This window comes from Dipodomys merriami, unplaced genomic scaffold (assembly GCF_024711535.1).
Source record: "Dipodomys merriami isolate MVZ:Mamm:240054 unplaced genomic scaffold, mDipMer1.0.p SCAF_4, whole genome shotgun sequence".
Classification (NCBI taxonomy): Eukaryota; Metazoa; Chordata; class Mammalia; order Rodentia; family Heteromyidae; genus Dipodomys; species Dipodomys merriami.
In genome coordinates this window covers 68,102,287-68,119,613 of record NW_027205603.1, presented here as the reverse complement: position 1 = coordinate 68,119,613, position 17,327 = coordinate 68,102,287, and the positions used below count along the sequence as shown (strand labels likewise).

General features: G+C 37.6%; 1 pseudogene; it reads right to left on the bottom strand.

The window, feature by feature from the left end:
* Positions 1–8,381: 8,381 nt before the first annotated feature.
* The window catches only part of LOC138806159 (serine/arginine-rich splicing factor 10-like), an 82,395-nt pseudogene continuing 73,449 nt past the window's right edge, over positions 8,382–17,327 (bottom strand).

Here is a 17,327-nt window from a genome sequence, read left to right as displayed (position 1 = left end):
TTATCATACCATTATGAACCACGCAAAATTATCAATTCAGGCTGATGGGCTATGAGCAGCCACTGAGAAGTGTTACATGCCTGTATCTGCCGTGTACCTAGTGATTTCTACGTGTTCTATGGGCCTCGGGCTGGACATTCTCCATGCCCCCATGTCACGCACATAATTTCTCCTCTTATGTCTCCTAGAATACAAAACCTAGTTTCTCTAAAATGATTTCCATTTTCTGTATAGCCTCCTTATCCTCTGAATTCCTTTGTTTCCTGTTTATTTTGGTTGCTAGTTTAGATGGGGTTTTTTTGGAATTTTTATTATCTTTAAGTAGTTGTGCAGAGTAGTCATTCAACGAAGCAGTTTATGAATACAGTGCCTCTTGATCTCCGTCACCCCTTTCAACATTCTCAACCCAGCTCCTTCCCTTACTTATTTTTATTTTAATTTTAGGTTAGGTATTGAAATTTTTTCGCATTTTAACAAAGCAATTTATATGTACAATGCATCTTGGTCTGTGTCCATCATTTCAAAATTTTCATCCCCCTTCATCTTACCCCTTCCTTTATGTTTCTCAATTCTGTGGTATATACAATGAATTCTTGCCTGCTTTTGCACCCTTCCCAACTTCATTTTTCTAGCCCTCTCCTCCTGGCCCCACCCTACTCTCTTGCACGTAGCATGACTGGAAAACATTATATTAAGTAAGGCAGTCCCAAAGACACATAGGTTGAGGTAGCTAGAATGTGTCTATACATTTACAAGTAAACACACTGGGTGGCAAGCAAGTTACAAATGAATTAACTGAAGTAGAATAGATCTTATAGAGAGCTCAAATAGTGCAATTCTTTTAAAACAAATAAGTCAAAGCCTAACAAAGTACCAGGAAATAGTTGCTGTTGTTTTAAATGTTAGAATCTTTTTAAAAAATACTCTTTGTCTCCTTGTACAAAGAGGTTTCAATTCAACATGTCCCTTTTTGATTACCTCTTTTTTTCTTTTATTTTATTTTTTATTGTGAAAATACTGTACAGAGGGGTTACAATTACACAGGCAAGATAATGAGTACATTTCTTATCAAGCATTGTAGCCTCCTCCTTTGTTTCCCCTTCCCATCCCTTCTCATCCCCCCCACCCGTCCCCCCCAACCAAAGTTGTAAAGTTCGTTTTCGACATAACGATTTGTACATCTCATTGTTGCAATGGGTCCACCTGTATCCCTATTTAAATGATTTGTTTTATCCTTTCCCCTCCACAAATTATACCGACATAAAATACAGTGAAAGCAGGGGTTATACCATGGGGGAGGGACATACAAAGCAACAAGAAATGAATTTGAATACATATCTTAGGGTTCATTTCCCTAACATCAACTTATCTGACCTTTTCTGCTTGACTCAGACATATACTAGTTATTGCAAATAAGGCCTGGGACCTATGTTTCTTTGGGCCTGGCTTACTTCACTTAATATAATTTTTTCCAAGTCTTTCCATTTCCTAACAAATGGGCCAATGTCATTCTTTCTGATGGAGTTGTAGAATTCCATTGTGTGTATATACTACATTTTCTTGATCCATTCATCTACTGAAGGGCATCTGGGTTGGTTCCATATCTTAGCTATGGTAAATAATGCTGCAATAAACATAGTCGTGCTGGTAGCTTTAGTGTAGTCTTGTTTGTGAACATTTGGGTAAATGCCCAAAAGTGGGATTGCTGGGTCATAGTGGAGCTCTATGTGGAGTCTAGGTCATCCCTTTCATCATTCTCTCCTCCATCACTCCCAACCCCACCCATCTCTTTAATTTACCAGGTTCCATTGTCACACATGTACCTTGCATATTACAATTGCTTTCATGCTTCCTTGTTAGAGTTTTACCTGAAACACTAGGTAATCTTTTCATCCTGTCTATGTTTAGCAAAGTAGTTTAAAAAGCTTGTGAAAACTTCTGTGCACCTGTCAAATGATGGGTTTTAGTAAGGAAAACTGGGTAGAATATATTTGCCAGTATTCTAAAACTATAAAGAAATCTCACTATATATAAACTTCTTTCTCTTGAGTGGGACAGTTTCCTTAGGAGAATCCTCCCCTCTTTTGTCTGAGTAGGAAAGAGAAAACTGCGAGTGTTCTGGAGTATGAGCATGAGACTAGGGGCTGGGGACTCCTTTTACAGTACTAAACTTGCATGTCATCTCCTTTTCTTCCATGTAACGAATTCCCTCCCTCCTTCTACTTTGCCTAGTGCTACAGATTCCAAATCCTCTGATGTTTTTCCTCCAGAAACAAAACCTCCTGACTTCAGCTTAGATGGAGAAGGGAATAAAAAGGATGTTATCATTTGATTTAAACACATGTAACCAAGCCAACACTGAACTACCATGTTCAATACACGAAATACAGGTTGAGTCCAATTGTTGACTCTCCAAGGTATATGCAGTGAATTATATGTTGCTTCTTTTTGGCTTTTCACCCTATCTCTCTAAACACTAAGCTGTCAACTTTTTTTCTGTTCAACCAAGTTTCTTACTCTTTGTTTAACTGCTTGGAAACTTTCAACATTTTTGACATGACTCATCTGCTGCATCTCCTCTCACAATCTCTTTCTGAGTTTATGTCTTTTCTGTCATTTACTGAAGCTTGTAGGGAAAGTAGAAATAAACACTAATGGTCAGTCTGCCAACTTAAACTGGAAACCTATCATAGTTTCTCAACAAATCTTCTCTCGAACAATGTATAACTGCTAAGCATCAAGAGCTTTAACATCCTGGTCACAGTGAAGCAGCACTGTGGACAAGGAGAAGTGGGGCAGTTCTCAGCTAACTGTCTGCAGCTCTGATTGAAATTGCTGATATATTTCCATCATGATATGAAACATTTGCTTTTGGTGCTATTGACTATGGAGATGAGGCAGTGTTTATCAAGATGTCATGCTAGGTGCCAATAGCTCCTGCCTAAAATCCTAGGTACTTCAGAGGCTGAGATCTGAGCATTAAGAGTCCAGCTCAGACCTGGCAAGCAAATCTATAAGACTCTAATCTTCAATTAACCTCCAAAAAGCCAGAACTGGAGGCATGGCTCCAGTGGTAGAGCACCAGTCATGAGTGAAAAAATTAAGGGACAGCACCTAGGCCCTGAGTTCAAGCTCCAGTACTGGAAAATAAGTAAATAAATTGAGATACCACATCAACTATATAGCTGTCACCATCATCATCCTCATAAAGAGAAACCAGACTTATATGCACTCACTGGCAATTTGAATGTACACACTTCTAGCTTTCATCACCAAGCAGCGTACCACCCAGGGACTAAAACAGTATCATTTATGACCAAGAAAAAAATACAGACTATGAAGTGTCATAGTCTATATTCTATGTATCTGAATTTGACTTCTCCTGCTCTGACTTGTCTCCACACCTTCACTTTATTCCCCCCTCCCCCAGCACTCCTCACCACATCATTTTATTTTGCTTGACTCATTATCAGCTGCCTTGTCTCGGTTTATTAATAGTCATGATAAGAATGCCAATAATAGCTAAATTTATTGAGTGTCTTCAAAATAGGTGTATTATTTTCTCTTTATATATACAACCCTGTCACTTCAGGAGAGATGCATCATTAAGTAATTTTCTCATTGTGGCGTTCTCCAATAGGGTTACACAAGCCAGTATTACTAGGAAATATTCTTATGAGACTACCATCATACATGTGGTCCACCACTGACAAGAATGTCTCTATGCAATGCAGGACTCTATTCTTTTGAGAGCAATGCTATTGCCTCCAGGTAAGGAGACTGAGACATACTTTATATATGATACTTCCAAATTTCCCATCCTCTCAGGGTCAATTCAGTCATCTCTCCTATTATTCAATGATCAAGAAGAACTCAGGAGTTAAGAGTTCTCTGAAGAAACTGTTTATACTCTTTGTTCTTTATGTATCTATCAGCAAATGAAGATAATAGTTTTTCATCTCACATGCTTCTCTGGAAGGTCGAACATATGAAGCACCTTGAAGACTGGCAAATAATAAGTAGTAAGCATGTTCTAGGTATTATGACATGCTCACAGAGCTGCTGGCATATTTCCTATATCTGCACTCATTGCACCATATCAGAATCTGACCTATGTATGTGCCTGTTAGAATACGTTGATTTAGTAGGATAAACACACACACACACACACACACACACACACACACACACACACACACACACAAAACACACACACAATTCTCAAAGCACAAAATCTTAGAAGCAAATTTTTCGACAATTGAAATGACCAGGCCACCATTTTTAGATCTTTTTACAATGTAAAAAGAAACTTTATAAATGGTTGTTGAAAAAAGGTATCCATGAATGAATGCTTCTGGGAATTTAAGTCCTTTGGGTGAATTACACATGTGCAGAAAATAGGCAGAGTAGAATACTCAGCTCCCAGCCAAAGTCTGATCATAATAAATAGCAAAGACAGATTAAATAATGGCCATAACTAAGAATCAGACTCACTCAAAGGGCTGTGTTTTTTCTGACTATGGGATCCTGGATGAGTCAATTTATTCCTGAGTTTCAGTCACCAAGCAGGTTAGTTAGAAAGCCAAGCAAAATCATGTACATGTAATCATTCTGTAAATTAGGAGCCCCTGGGAAAGGATTCTCCCAGGCCAAATCATCTGGAAATACAGTTGGACTATTAGTTTGACAAACCTGTCATTCTCTGGGGTGTCTCATGAACTGTGGCCATTCCCACAATCCTAAGTGCCTGTTAGATTCCTTGGTGATGACGAATGTAGATTTTGTGAGTGGGGAAAGGGGGTGGAAAGGGGTGGGTGAGGAACCCCAAGCTTCTCATGCTGCCTTCTGTCCTCAAGTCCCTAGAAGAGAACTGGACTGTTTAGAGAACTTTTAAACTGGGAAAAGAGCATAAAGTCAGTCACAGAAACAGGTAACCATAAGTGATGATTCCATTTCCAGCAAAGAGAAAAATCTCTAGTTGCTTAAACAAGATAGGAAGAGAAAGAGAGAAATACATTGAGCTTTATGACCAGTCACCACTTTTTCCATCAAGGATTTAGTGTTTATCTCATTTGTTTTTATTCAACCAATATGAAAGATTTATATACCACCCACCGTGGGCCAAGCTTTATGCTCAGTACTTGGCTGCGTTGTCAAGCAACATGGAACACACTGTCTTCCATCATTAACTTTCAGTTCTCTATTGGAATATTCCTAGCCTCATAACTAGGTTGTCTTTTTCATTAAAGAACCAATAATGGCCAACAATGTGAGAAGGTTTCCTTTCGACAGAGGATATTATGTAGTAACATTTATGAAAATATACATGTGGCATAAGACATAATTTCTGAAAACAAAAGTGAATCCTGATATCAAGGACATAAATGCACACCCACAGACATCCACCCCTACACCCACATATATACACATATATATTATATGTATTACATGTATATACAAAGTTATAAAATGATTTCATCTAACTGGAAAGACTAAACCCTAATTAAATTTCTACTTTAAGTAAGACAGTAAGATTTTCATGTAAGAAATGGTCTTAAGGACTACAAGAGCATGTGGCCCAACTAAGGAAGAATCCGTCAGCACTAGATAATGATGAATAGGATGGACAACCAAGGGAATCCCAGAGAATTTTAATTTCCTAGAGATCTCTGGATCAAGCATCAAATTGTTCATGACAGAGGCATGAGTAAAGGCAACTTTCCAAGAGCTTTATAGCTTTGTGGATAGGTAGCTATCAGACACTTAAAGATAATAAAATAGATACTATGATTTCATTTTGATCCTGTTTAACTTCTATTATAAAGACCTGAGCATCTCCTATACATCACTTCAACATAGTTGGGTCCTTTTTATATTTGTCAGTGTCAGGCACTGTCATAAGTGATGTAAATCTCCAAAATTCTTCTATTTCAGGGACTGAAAAGTTGGCTCAATGGTAGAGTGCTTGCCTCGCATGCATGAGGCCCTGGGTTTGATTCTTCAGCACCACATAAGCAGAAAAAAGCTAGAAGTGGTGCTGTGGCTCAAGTAGTAGGGCACTAGCCTTGAGCTGAAGAGCTGAGGGACAGCGCGCAAGCCCAGAGTTCAGCCCCTGCAACTGACCAAAAAAAATTCTTTTATTTCAGTAAGCTTATTATTTACTAGAGGACTAGATAATGGTGAATCATTACCTAATAATCCTTTACTATGTGCCACGCAATTTTTAAATGCCTGATTTATTTAATTTTGTGAACAGTCTTATGTGAGTATTAACACTATCTCCATTATACAGATATTTTATCATAAAGCCTTTGAGAACTTAATTAACTCATCCAAGGTACCATAACCAAATCTCCAGGCTGGGATTCAAACCAATCTACCTGTTCTAAAGTCTGTGTCTACCTGATGATCATTCTAAACCTTCTGTTGTACTCCCAAACAAGTAGTACTACTAGTCACATCAGCAAAAGAAAGCTCACTATAAAATGGGATTTGGCGCACTGTTTATAGCCAAGATCAACCCAGATGTCCCTCAATTGATGAATGAGTTAAGAAAATGTGGAACATACACACAATGAAATTTTACTCATGGTTAGATGTAATGATATTGTGCTATTTGTATAAAAAAGAGAAAGACCAGAAAAAATTATGTTAAGTGAAGTCAGTCCCAGAAAGACAAAGGATGAGTGTTTTCCCTTAAATGTGGAAGCTAAATTTAGTTTATAAACTTATAAGTAAACACATTGTGTGATACACAAGTGTATACAAATGTATTGTTTGAAATAAGGTAGAGTCAAGGGAGAATTCAATTAGTGTAATTCCTTAGAAAGGCAAAGTCAAAGTTCAGCAAAATAAAACACAGGAAGTGGGTACTGGAAAGGGTTGGGGTATGGTCAAGGGAAAAGGGGTGGACAAATGAAGAGGAGAAACGTGGAAGGGGAAAAATGCAATCCAGAATTCAATATATATCATACAAAATTAAGATGAGAGGAGTGGGTAGGGGAAGGATAGATGAGAATGTTAAAAGAGTTACATTGATCAAGAGGCATTGTATTTATAAACTTCTTTGTTAACTAGCAACTTCTTTGTAAGGCTTACTAAAACATTTAAAAATGGGGAAGAAAAAACTGGATTTTGGAGGATAAAGTCATTTACTATAACTTGGGATTACTCAAAAATTTTGCTAGATGGGAAATTATATTGGAAAATAGCTAATTGTCCACTTTCCTAGTAGAGCTATTACTTCAGAGTAATTGTCTAGTCAGGGTTGACTTTTCCCAGCCCCTGTGCTCTGTAGATGTTTTTTTTTTACAGTGGATCTGAGGAAAGTTATATGTCTGCCTCCTTTTTCCCAGCAGGTAAAGATGCAGGTGTGTTTCCCCCAACTTCTCATTCTTCCCACTGACAGGCTACCTAAAGGGCTTGCTGCCTAAGAAGAAAATATAAACTTTTATTCTGTTAACTCGCTGACATTTGGGATTTATTTGTTAAAGCCACTAGCATTACACTAACTAATATTAAAAGTATTCTAAGCAAGGAGTAGAAAATAAGCAAAATCACAGAAGCATGGCATGTGCAGGGAGAGTGAATAATCCCTGTTCTTTGAAGTATGGGATGTGGGAGGGAAGGAGATCAACTGGAAAGGTAATTTGGAACCTTGAATGACAGGCCCAAAGTTTGAACTCTCATGTAACAAAATGCTCCCAAGACAAATCAGATACATGATAAGTATCTCATTTAAAGCTAACAAAATGTCTGTACTTTCCTTAAGAGATGTGAGTGGCAAGAATTCCGGATGACTGCTTGCTGTCTCCTATTAAAAATGAGCCTAGGATTTAGTTGGAATAAACGCACATACAAGTGCAAGGACACACTGCACACATGTACATGTACACCCACAAAGCCCTGACATGTAAACTCAGTAAACTATGTGCCTATACACATAGAAACACATGTGTCCACACACACACTAAGACATTGATTCACAAAGCTATATATGTGTGTATGTGCATGCATGTGCATATTTTTACAAGGTGTGACCACATACAGATTTTCTCCTGTGCTAGTTATTAGTTGTTGTCTAATCTTATAACTGGACATTTACATAGACAACTATTCTTTCCCAGAAATGTATGTGTTCCGACACCTGGTTTAGAGGCCTGTGGAATAGCAGTTCCTACAACTATAACGCATGGATTAATACAAATGTTCTCAAGGCCTCTGTCATTTCCTTATCCTTTTAAAAAGACAGTCAAGAACAGAGGGGATATTGCCTGAGGGAAGACAAAAAGCACATCTGTTTCATTTCTTTCTCTCGTTTTCTTCCTATTCTTAAAAGCACTTCCTTCTGTAGGTCTCCACCAAGTCTCCAGAGGGTGGGTTCAGGAGGTCCCCAGAGCTGCCAACTCTTCTCCTCCAGTAAGAAACTTATGCAAAAGGCCGGCTGCTACCCAGAGGGACGTGACAGATGGCAGGATCACCGTGCCGAGCTCAGATGGCTCGCCCAGGTGGAGAGGTATCAGGGAGCTGGAAGCAGAGCTCTGGAAATTATTCCTGGCTTGCTTCAGCTTCTCATCCTGACAATTCCACAACCTCTCATCTATGAATTTTGGAGGCTGGAGAGCCCAGATGCAGGCTTTTTATTCCCTCATGAAACAGCAAATTTGTTTCAAATCTCCAGAGCCACCATGTCATTGAGGAATAGATCTCCATTGCATTGCATGCTATTTGCTAGTATTCAGCAAAAAACAGTCAGACTGTTTTACCTTGATGTGTGTGATGCTGACTTACAAATGGCTAATCCAGCACAACCTCTAACTGGTGCACAACCATCAAGCAAAGACTGCACAGGGAATAACAAGCCCTGTGGGTGGCCCCAAATCAAAAAAAAAAAAAGACCTGATGGAGAAGTGGTAGGGATGAGTGGTCAGACATTGCAGTTTGCTTACAGATCATGAACGTTTTACCTATAGGACATATGACAAGGAGTTCTTCTTTCCTCCTATGAGACATCAGGGGATTACAGATCAGATTGGGAGCCTTACCCTTTCACACTACTCCACAAGAAAAACAATCTGAGCACCCCACATTTGACCTTCACCTTCACAGAAGAGAAATAGTAGCATCTTTGTCTTCTTACAGCAATGTGGGTTAGTGATACCCATGCAAATGACTAGATTGAAGATATTTACTACCATCAAGGAAGAATTCGGTTTATCTGCTTGTACTTTTTTTGTGGGTGAATCACTGTCTACCATAGTTTTGCAACCCTGTCTCTTTATCAGGAAAATAACAGTAGAGCAACAAGTATTTAACCAACCCATGGAGGGAGGGGGCCATAATTGGCACTTTGTGTCTGGAGGAAGGGTTTCTGAGTTAAATATAGAACTTTGCTGTTTGCAGAAGGTCTTGCACTGTGTTTTTTTCATCCAAGAGTTGAGGTCACTTTGCACTTGGATAACATAGCATACACATGTGTGTAGGTTTTGTGCTACATATTTTCAAGCAGCTTCCCAAGATTGAAACGAATTACTGGACTTGGAAAAACTTTTGTTTATATTACATTTGTTTGTGCTCAACTATAGCCTTCAGTGGATCTAACCTACAACTTGGGCAGCAGTACAGTCATATTCTGCACCATGCTGTTTTTCAAGTTCTTTTACAAAGAAGCACTTGGAGTATTAACAAAATATGAACTCAAGGGTCTCACTGCAAAGGCACAGTGGGCCCTGAAATCTGCATTTAAATAGACATCTTAGGTGGGGTTCTTCAAGCCAAACCCAGATACAATGTTAATTGGATAAAATGCTATTTGAAACTTTTGAAATCATCTTCCACACTATAGACAGGATTGAACAGTATTGAGACATCATTGGGCTAAATGTTACTTGCCATAATTAAAGTGGTAAAGAGGAAGGAAAATGACACAAACACAAAGAAAGTAACTTTATGTCCAGTTTCCTAGTAAAAGAGAAGAGATAGAGCTCTTGTGGAAGTGATTTGAAGGCGTCACCTCAGAGAAAAGAAGGGAAGAAAAGTAGGAAAGATGAAGGAGCTAATCAGAGAATGGAATCTTGGCTGGAGGCTAGTTTAAGTATGATCCCAGAGGAAAGCCTAAAATATAATTCCACAACACCACAGAATTGGTCCCACTTTGAGATCAAGAACCAGATTTTTATATTCTTAGTCACTGTCTCTGGTCTCCCCTTAAAAGTAGAAACCACCAGCCATATCTTTTTGGAGTATTTCCTTCAGCAAGGAACAGTTTTGTAGACTAGGGGAAGAAGCGTATAGAGAAAGGCTGCACCACTTAAATAAAGGTCATTTTGAAGAGGGAGGAACAGAAGTGGGGGGAGAAAGTAATAAATAAACACTTCCTACTCAACCATGACCAAAAAAAGAATCCAAAACTATGACAAAAAAAATCCAGTGATCCACTTCATATGGTACTGAGGATGTACATATTTCTGAATTCCCAAGCCCTAATACCTTGGAAACTGCAGTTCTCCCTAGGATACAGCATATCCTGATATGGAAAGGTCTTGGCCATAAAGTTATGATGTAGTTAAGATAACATTAAATTGCAGACTTAGACCTGAATAGCCCAAAGTTTCCTATCTCTCCCCAATAGACTAGCCATTGTACTCAACACTACCATTTGTAATTCTGGTGAACACAGACCTTTAGGGTGATTAAACTGAAATGCTCTAAAATAAGACATTAATTTAATCACAATTTCAAAACCATCTGTGTGAATGAAACACAACTTGGATAAATCCTTGCACATCCTATTTTCCAATTTATCAACTCCTCTCCATCATTCCAATGACCTCATTTTAGAAGAAAATTAATTGGATATTATAAATCAGTCAAAACAGCTCCTACGTATCACCACCTTTTTGCTTAAATATTGATAGACCTAATGGAATCAATGCTTCTAAAAATTATCAGCCTTTTATGAAACATAAAGGGTTTACCACTTGCCTCTCTTTTCTTCTTTTTTAAATTTATGGTGCCTGTAATTGAACCCAGGTCGCACATATATTCAGCAAGCACTCTACCTATTTCATGTATCCCTACCTCAATTTCTCCTTCTGAAAAGTAGATTGTACAGCTATCTACAGTAATTTGAAAGTCTTCTAATCATCATAATTTCTTTTAAAAGGCACCCAGAACATTATGATTTCTGCATGGTCTTCCAGCATTTAGCAATTTAATTCCTCTGAGCCTTTGGTCATACAGAGTTAATTGTTTCTCTACAATTTGTCCACTCACCTGACCTAGGTCTCTACTTCTTTTTAATGATCTTTGCTCTATCTTATTCTTCATGATTATTTATCATTCTCATTAGTAACCATGTCATCAAAGTATTGTCTAAACTGAGCATAGTCACACCCAACTATCAACTACTAGGGAGGTGAAGGTAAGATGATCATGTGCTTAAGGCCAGCCCAAGTAAAGACACTAAGATTCTATCTCAAAAATGAAATATAAACAAAAGAGCTGGGAGTGTGGTTTGTGTAGTAGAGGGCTCACATAGCATGTACCAGCCATTAGGCTCAATTCAAATATTATCTAGAGGATTTTGTTATTAGTTGGGCAAAATTCTATTGGTAACATGGCTCAACTTATGTGTTGATTTTCCTTGCTCTCCAGAGAGCAATAAATCCAAATGTTTTTGAAATGTACATTTCTCCCTGGCTTTTAACCATACTGAGTGTCTTCGACTAGGCTAGCTTCCTTCTCTTCTCTGCAGCCAGACCCAGGCTTCCTCCTATCCATCTCTGGAGAAGCCCTTCTGCTAGATGACTTCATCAAAAGCTTTGTTTATGATGTATTGCCAAATTCTAAGGTCCATATTCTCCTCTCTAATAAGTTCATTTGTGATTAAATTGTTAGAACTTTTACTTTTAGAAGATTCCCTCTTGAGCCACATGAACTTTTGACTTCACTGACCATGGAATGTGGCTTGCCCTTAGTGTAAACTCTAAGCAATCTATTTCCAAAAACCTAAGATAGAATGTGAATGTCTCCTCCCGTCTCTCTTGCTTTACTTGTTTTATTTTTTTAGCCTTATGGCTCTAATGATTTGACTACTTTGTACAAAGTTTCCTATCACATCCCTATCACAAAGCAGTCCTTTCATAATTTGGTCCACAATATTGTTTTCTGTCCTTGCTTCTTCATCTTTCTGAGTTGTCAGCAAGTCTAGAATTTATCAGATGCCCTGCTTTTTGTAGAATAAGACTTCAGCAGACATTCCGGCGGGTGTATTTTTCCCTTCTCTTCAAGGCCAGTTTTGTAATCTGCCTTCGGAAACCTTTATCCACATCCTCTGTCTCGTCTGTTGGTCTGCAGAATACCTCAAGAATAATATCACTTCGAATTCTCTTTTATCTTATCCTCCCTGAGAGGAAAATTTGCAATGTTCATTCTTTATGCAGAAGGGAAAAGATGTCTCTGAGTCACAGCTGTCACCTGGGCTTCTACAAGTCCACATGCCACTGAAAGTCTGAATGCTGGAAAGAAAGGAACTCAAGGGCCAGTAAAAAAAAAATAATATATCTTCTGACAAAGAATCAAAAAGATCACTTCTCATTTTCTCTCAAAAGTTCCCTATATCCTATGATATCACGTCTATCCTAAGTTATAGTAAAACATACGCCTATCTAATGAAAACAGAATGATTTGAAAAATGATGTAGGCAAACAAAGTGTTATTAAGAACAAGAGCTTTAAAAGCCAAGTGGACCTGTCATTCAGTCTGAACTCTAGTGCCTCTGAATTGTAGGTCTTTGATAACCTCTAAGTCTCAGATGTGTGCATCTATAAAATGGACTGATTGCTAGTATCTGTCTCATTTGATTTGAGGGAAGTTATTTTAAAAAGGTTAATAACAGCACCCTCGATTTCACATATTTAATTTTAAAAAAGGACAATTGTTCATCCTATGCTATGTTAAGAAACCTCTCAGACATTTTTATGACAATAGTAAGCAACTATAACAAAATTTTTCACTTTTTGGGAAGGCGTCAGGTGCAAACTATAAAGTCATCCATACATAAAATTTGTGAAAAATCTATAAGCCAGGCAGTGACTGTGTATGTGGGAAACCGTTACCTGATTTACTTTGGCTGATGATTTCAGAGAGTCTCATTCATGGTGGTTTGGCCCCATGTGCTTGGACAGAAGATCACGATGGCAGGAGTATGTGGAGGAGGAGGGAAGCTACATTACTCAGACAGGAAGCCAGGAAGGACAGACAGGAAGGAATCCTGGACAAGATAATCTCCAACTGTCTACTTCCTTCAGTTAGGCTTCACCTCCTAAAATAATGCCACTTGTGGAGAATCTAAGTTTTAACTTAAGACGCCTGTGGGGGAAGAATCAGGAAGCATCTCATCTTCAACTCATAGCAAGTAGAAAAACTGACAGCCAAATGATGAGAAAACATAATAGATATACAACTGCGAGAGGAGCATTTTAGATGGAAATAGGAGTAAGAGGGGATAGTAATATAAGTACTACGGAATACTTGTTTCCTTTAAGTAGCTTTTTTGGCCAAGTCTTTGATCCAATTGCATTTTTTTCTATTTTGCATTATCCATTTTTTATTTGAAAATGAACAGATTCCCTTTGGTCATCCCTTGTAAGACCATTCAATCAATCATGGATTCTTAAGCATCTACAAAGTGCAAGCTGATGTTTTCCCCATCCAGTATTTTATCACTCAGAGACTGTGGTTGAAGGCTGTGCAGATGAATTTGACTCTGGAAAGCATGTCCATTCAATTATCTGTTGAATGCCTTTTTTTACACCCAACCTGCTGACAAAAATGAGAAAGCAAACAAATGAGATGAGTTGCACTGAGGACACAGGAAGCCAACAGAGCAGAGTATCTAATTGGAAGAGCACAGGAGAATGTTTAAAATAAGTTTCAGAACTGTGATAAGGACGAAGATGATGTTATCTCTTGGATAGAAGAAGCTATTAAAATACACCAGAGTGTTTTCAATCACTTAATCAGAAAGCCCTTTTCCTGAGAACTGTCTTTTGTCCGGGTGCCATGAACAAACATAAATATTTTGGACTTCCTGCATCCTTCACCCTGATAATGGGCTCTTAACTCTAAGCTATTCCCACCTCAAAGAAAAAGCTAAAAACAATGATAAAACATGAAAGCTAGATATGAAGTCTTTTCCAGATTAATTATTGAATCCCACAAAACAGTTTTTAGCATTGTTCCTTCTCTGGGCCCTTGCTTTTGTTAAATAGAGTATTTTATAAGATTTTTACATATAATACATGATATAGTCATAATGTAAAAATATGCACAAAAGTAGAACTCAGGTAAAACAAATAGGCTGATCAATCATTGCATAAGGACTTTTTTCCAATATGCAACATAATTGTAACCTTTCATCTATACATAAATTTTCATTTCACATTTAATGCCTGAAAAATTCTTACAGAAATGCTTTTATAAAAAATAGTATGAGGCATCATGACTTGAATACTACTGTAAAATCTTAAAGTTAATAGGAGTAAGAGTTTCTAGATATGCTTTAACAAAATAATTTATGTCAAAATAAAATGTTAAAATATACCTATGCTAACAGCCCTATTTAGGGAAAGATTAAAGGCTAAAACTTTTTGTAGTTAAAATTAAAGCAAATAAGTAGACAAAGCTTTTTTATTGTTATGAGAATAATGTTTCATGAAATATTTGTCCTCCTAGGAGATTTTTAAATAACATTTTCTGGATCTAAATAGAGATGTGTCAATCATTTGAATCATAATAAGCCAGAAGTTCTCTTTTGTGTTAAATAAATAAACCAAAGTGAAATTCTACTTGGGCAAAAGGTGAAATTAAGTTTAAGTGACCATATTCATGAATAAAATCACTATGAAGCACAATTAAATGCATTTTTGCTACCATTATAAATGACAAGTTTTCCCATTATCCTTATATTTTAATTTATAATTGGAAATTGAAATCCTGGTACTCAGATTGATCCCATCCAGAGCTTTACTTTGAAGTTTGACCTTTGAATTTTGTGCAATAATATCAAGTAGATGATAAAATTACAGAGGAAATTGTGTAATAATTGCACTCCTGTAGAAATCTGTACTTGCACAGCCATGATTCTTGTATACTAATCTGGACTTGGCTTTATAAGAAAATAATATCCCTATCTGTTTGAATGTCATGTTAGCAAACTGCTAAACTACAGATCTACTTTAATTAAACAGCAATACTCAACCAAAAGGGCCCATTCAATATGATTAATATTCTGGCTTCTCTTTCCAAAACCAAATAGAATGCTCAAGAAGCTCATTGAAGAGCCAGCAAGCCAGTGAGTACTGGGGTGCCATGTCTAGTGACAACTCAAGGGTTAAAAAGGGAGGAGGGAGTGACAATACTCAACAAGAAATGTTCTCATTACCTTACTCATGGAACTTTAACCCCTATGTACAGCATCATTCACATAGGACAGAAACCACTACCAGCTTCTTTATTATTCATGTATGGGCTTATGGGTAAGATGCACAGTTACTTATAGTAACCTGAAGAATGGATTTATCTGGAGGAAACATGAAAGAAACTGGATGGTCTCCTTAGGAAGGTGGTTTCTAGGCCTTCACTTCTGCCTCCATTGACTAAATAAGCCATCACTAATCAACTGTGTTTCTGGACAAGTAGAAACAGGACTTGGGACTAAATTTCCAGATAATGGTGGTCAAGGACTTGATTTATTCTACACACTGCTTTTATCCTGTTCAATGATTGCTACAAAATAAAAATGACTGGGTCTCTTCCTGAATTTGAAATTATTGCAATGGGTTCTGTTTACATGGTTGTATTTACGGAGAAGTTGGGGAGTGGGGTGGAAGCGGGGAGAGGCAACAGGATAGGAAAGACACCCTTGAAACAGCTGTCTTTTAAAGAAGGTTCTGGTTTTAAAAAAAGAATTGCCTCCAGGGTTTGTCTGAAATAAGGAAATAAATAAACGCCGCGTCAGGTGAATCACATCAAAATCTCAAGACAATTCCAAGATGAACCAACTCGGCGAGTAAATGACCTCTTCATCTGGGTGATAAAGTTCCAGCCAAAATATTCTCTGGGCCCGAGACGTGATTCATTAGAAATATGTGCATGGTGTGGCGCTCCCCTCTCTATCTGGCAGAGTCCGGTCTGCGCACTGATAAGAAGCAAATGCAAATGTCCTGATAAGAACTGAATGCAAATATTTATGATATGATATTCCCTGGGAATTATGTGCAGATAAAACAAAGTGTATTATTTTCCTGCTTCTCTTTCAGGTTTGCCAAAATGCCCTTTTTCGCTTTTGGAATTTGCATTTCTTCAAAATTGATTCGGCTTGCGTATTATGTTAAGCTATTTGTTTGCTAAGGATGGTAATTAGTTACTGTAATTACAGCAATGACAGTTGCTAAATTGTTTTTAAAGCATTACAGTGAGCCTGTGCCAGAAGATTGCAGTATTTTTTTGGATTTAAGCAGAGGCTGGAAAAACTCCCACTCTAGGGCCAGCATGGGATTTTCAACTACAAAGCTGCTTTTCCTGATTGAAATTTTTTTTAAATCATTAATTTGCATTGATTGCAATTGCTAACTTTACATTTGGTTTCATTCACACATCACAGAAATATTAGTGATCGTGGCCCTTGGCCTAAGAGAGGCACGAAAGGACATGCGTCGTAAATAAAAGTGAAAGCTGATAGCACAGGAAAAATGGTATAACTATTACTAGGCGGCTGTTAATTAAACTTTTTAGCCTGTTTTTAGATAAATTAAAAACAATTAAAAATGTCTCTCTGAAAGTCATTCCCAAACTTTTCTCAGTCGGTGAATAATGTTGGAAAAGAACAATTTGGCCATATTCTATTTTTGACATATGGAAAGTAACAAAATAAAAAAAAAAAGGCAGATGGAAAGAAAGGTTATTTACCCAAATACTCTCACAGATTTAGTTTAAAAGAAAATAATTGCCGAGGAGAAGCTTGAGCTATTGTCCACAGCCAAGATAGTTCATGTGATTTACGCTTGTATCAACTGTGACTCAGAGGCCAAAGGCAGGAAATGTGATTCCCGGTGCCATCTAGTCTCTTAAGAATTTCTGCTAAAAGTACTCCCAAAAGTCAGGAGGGATTCAGGTGAACTTAAGTTTTGTCCCTAGTCACATGATGTCAAAAATAACTCCAAATTTGAACACATACTTTAGGGTTCTAGATTTCTGTATTCATTTTCACATTCACAAATGCCTCACAAATGCGGACCCTTTTAAATGAGGATCTCTGGTGTGAG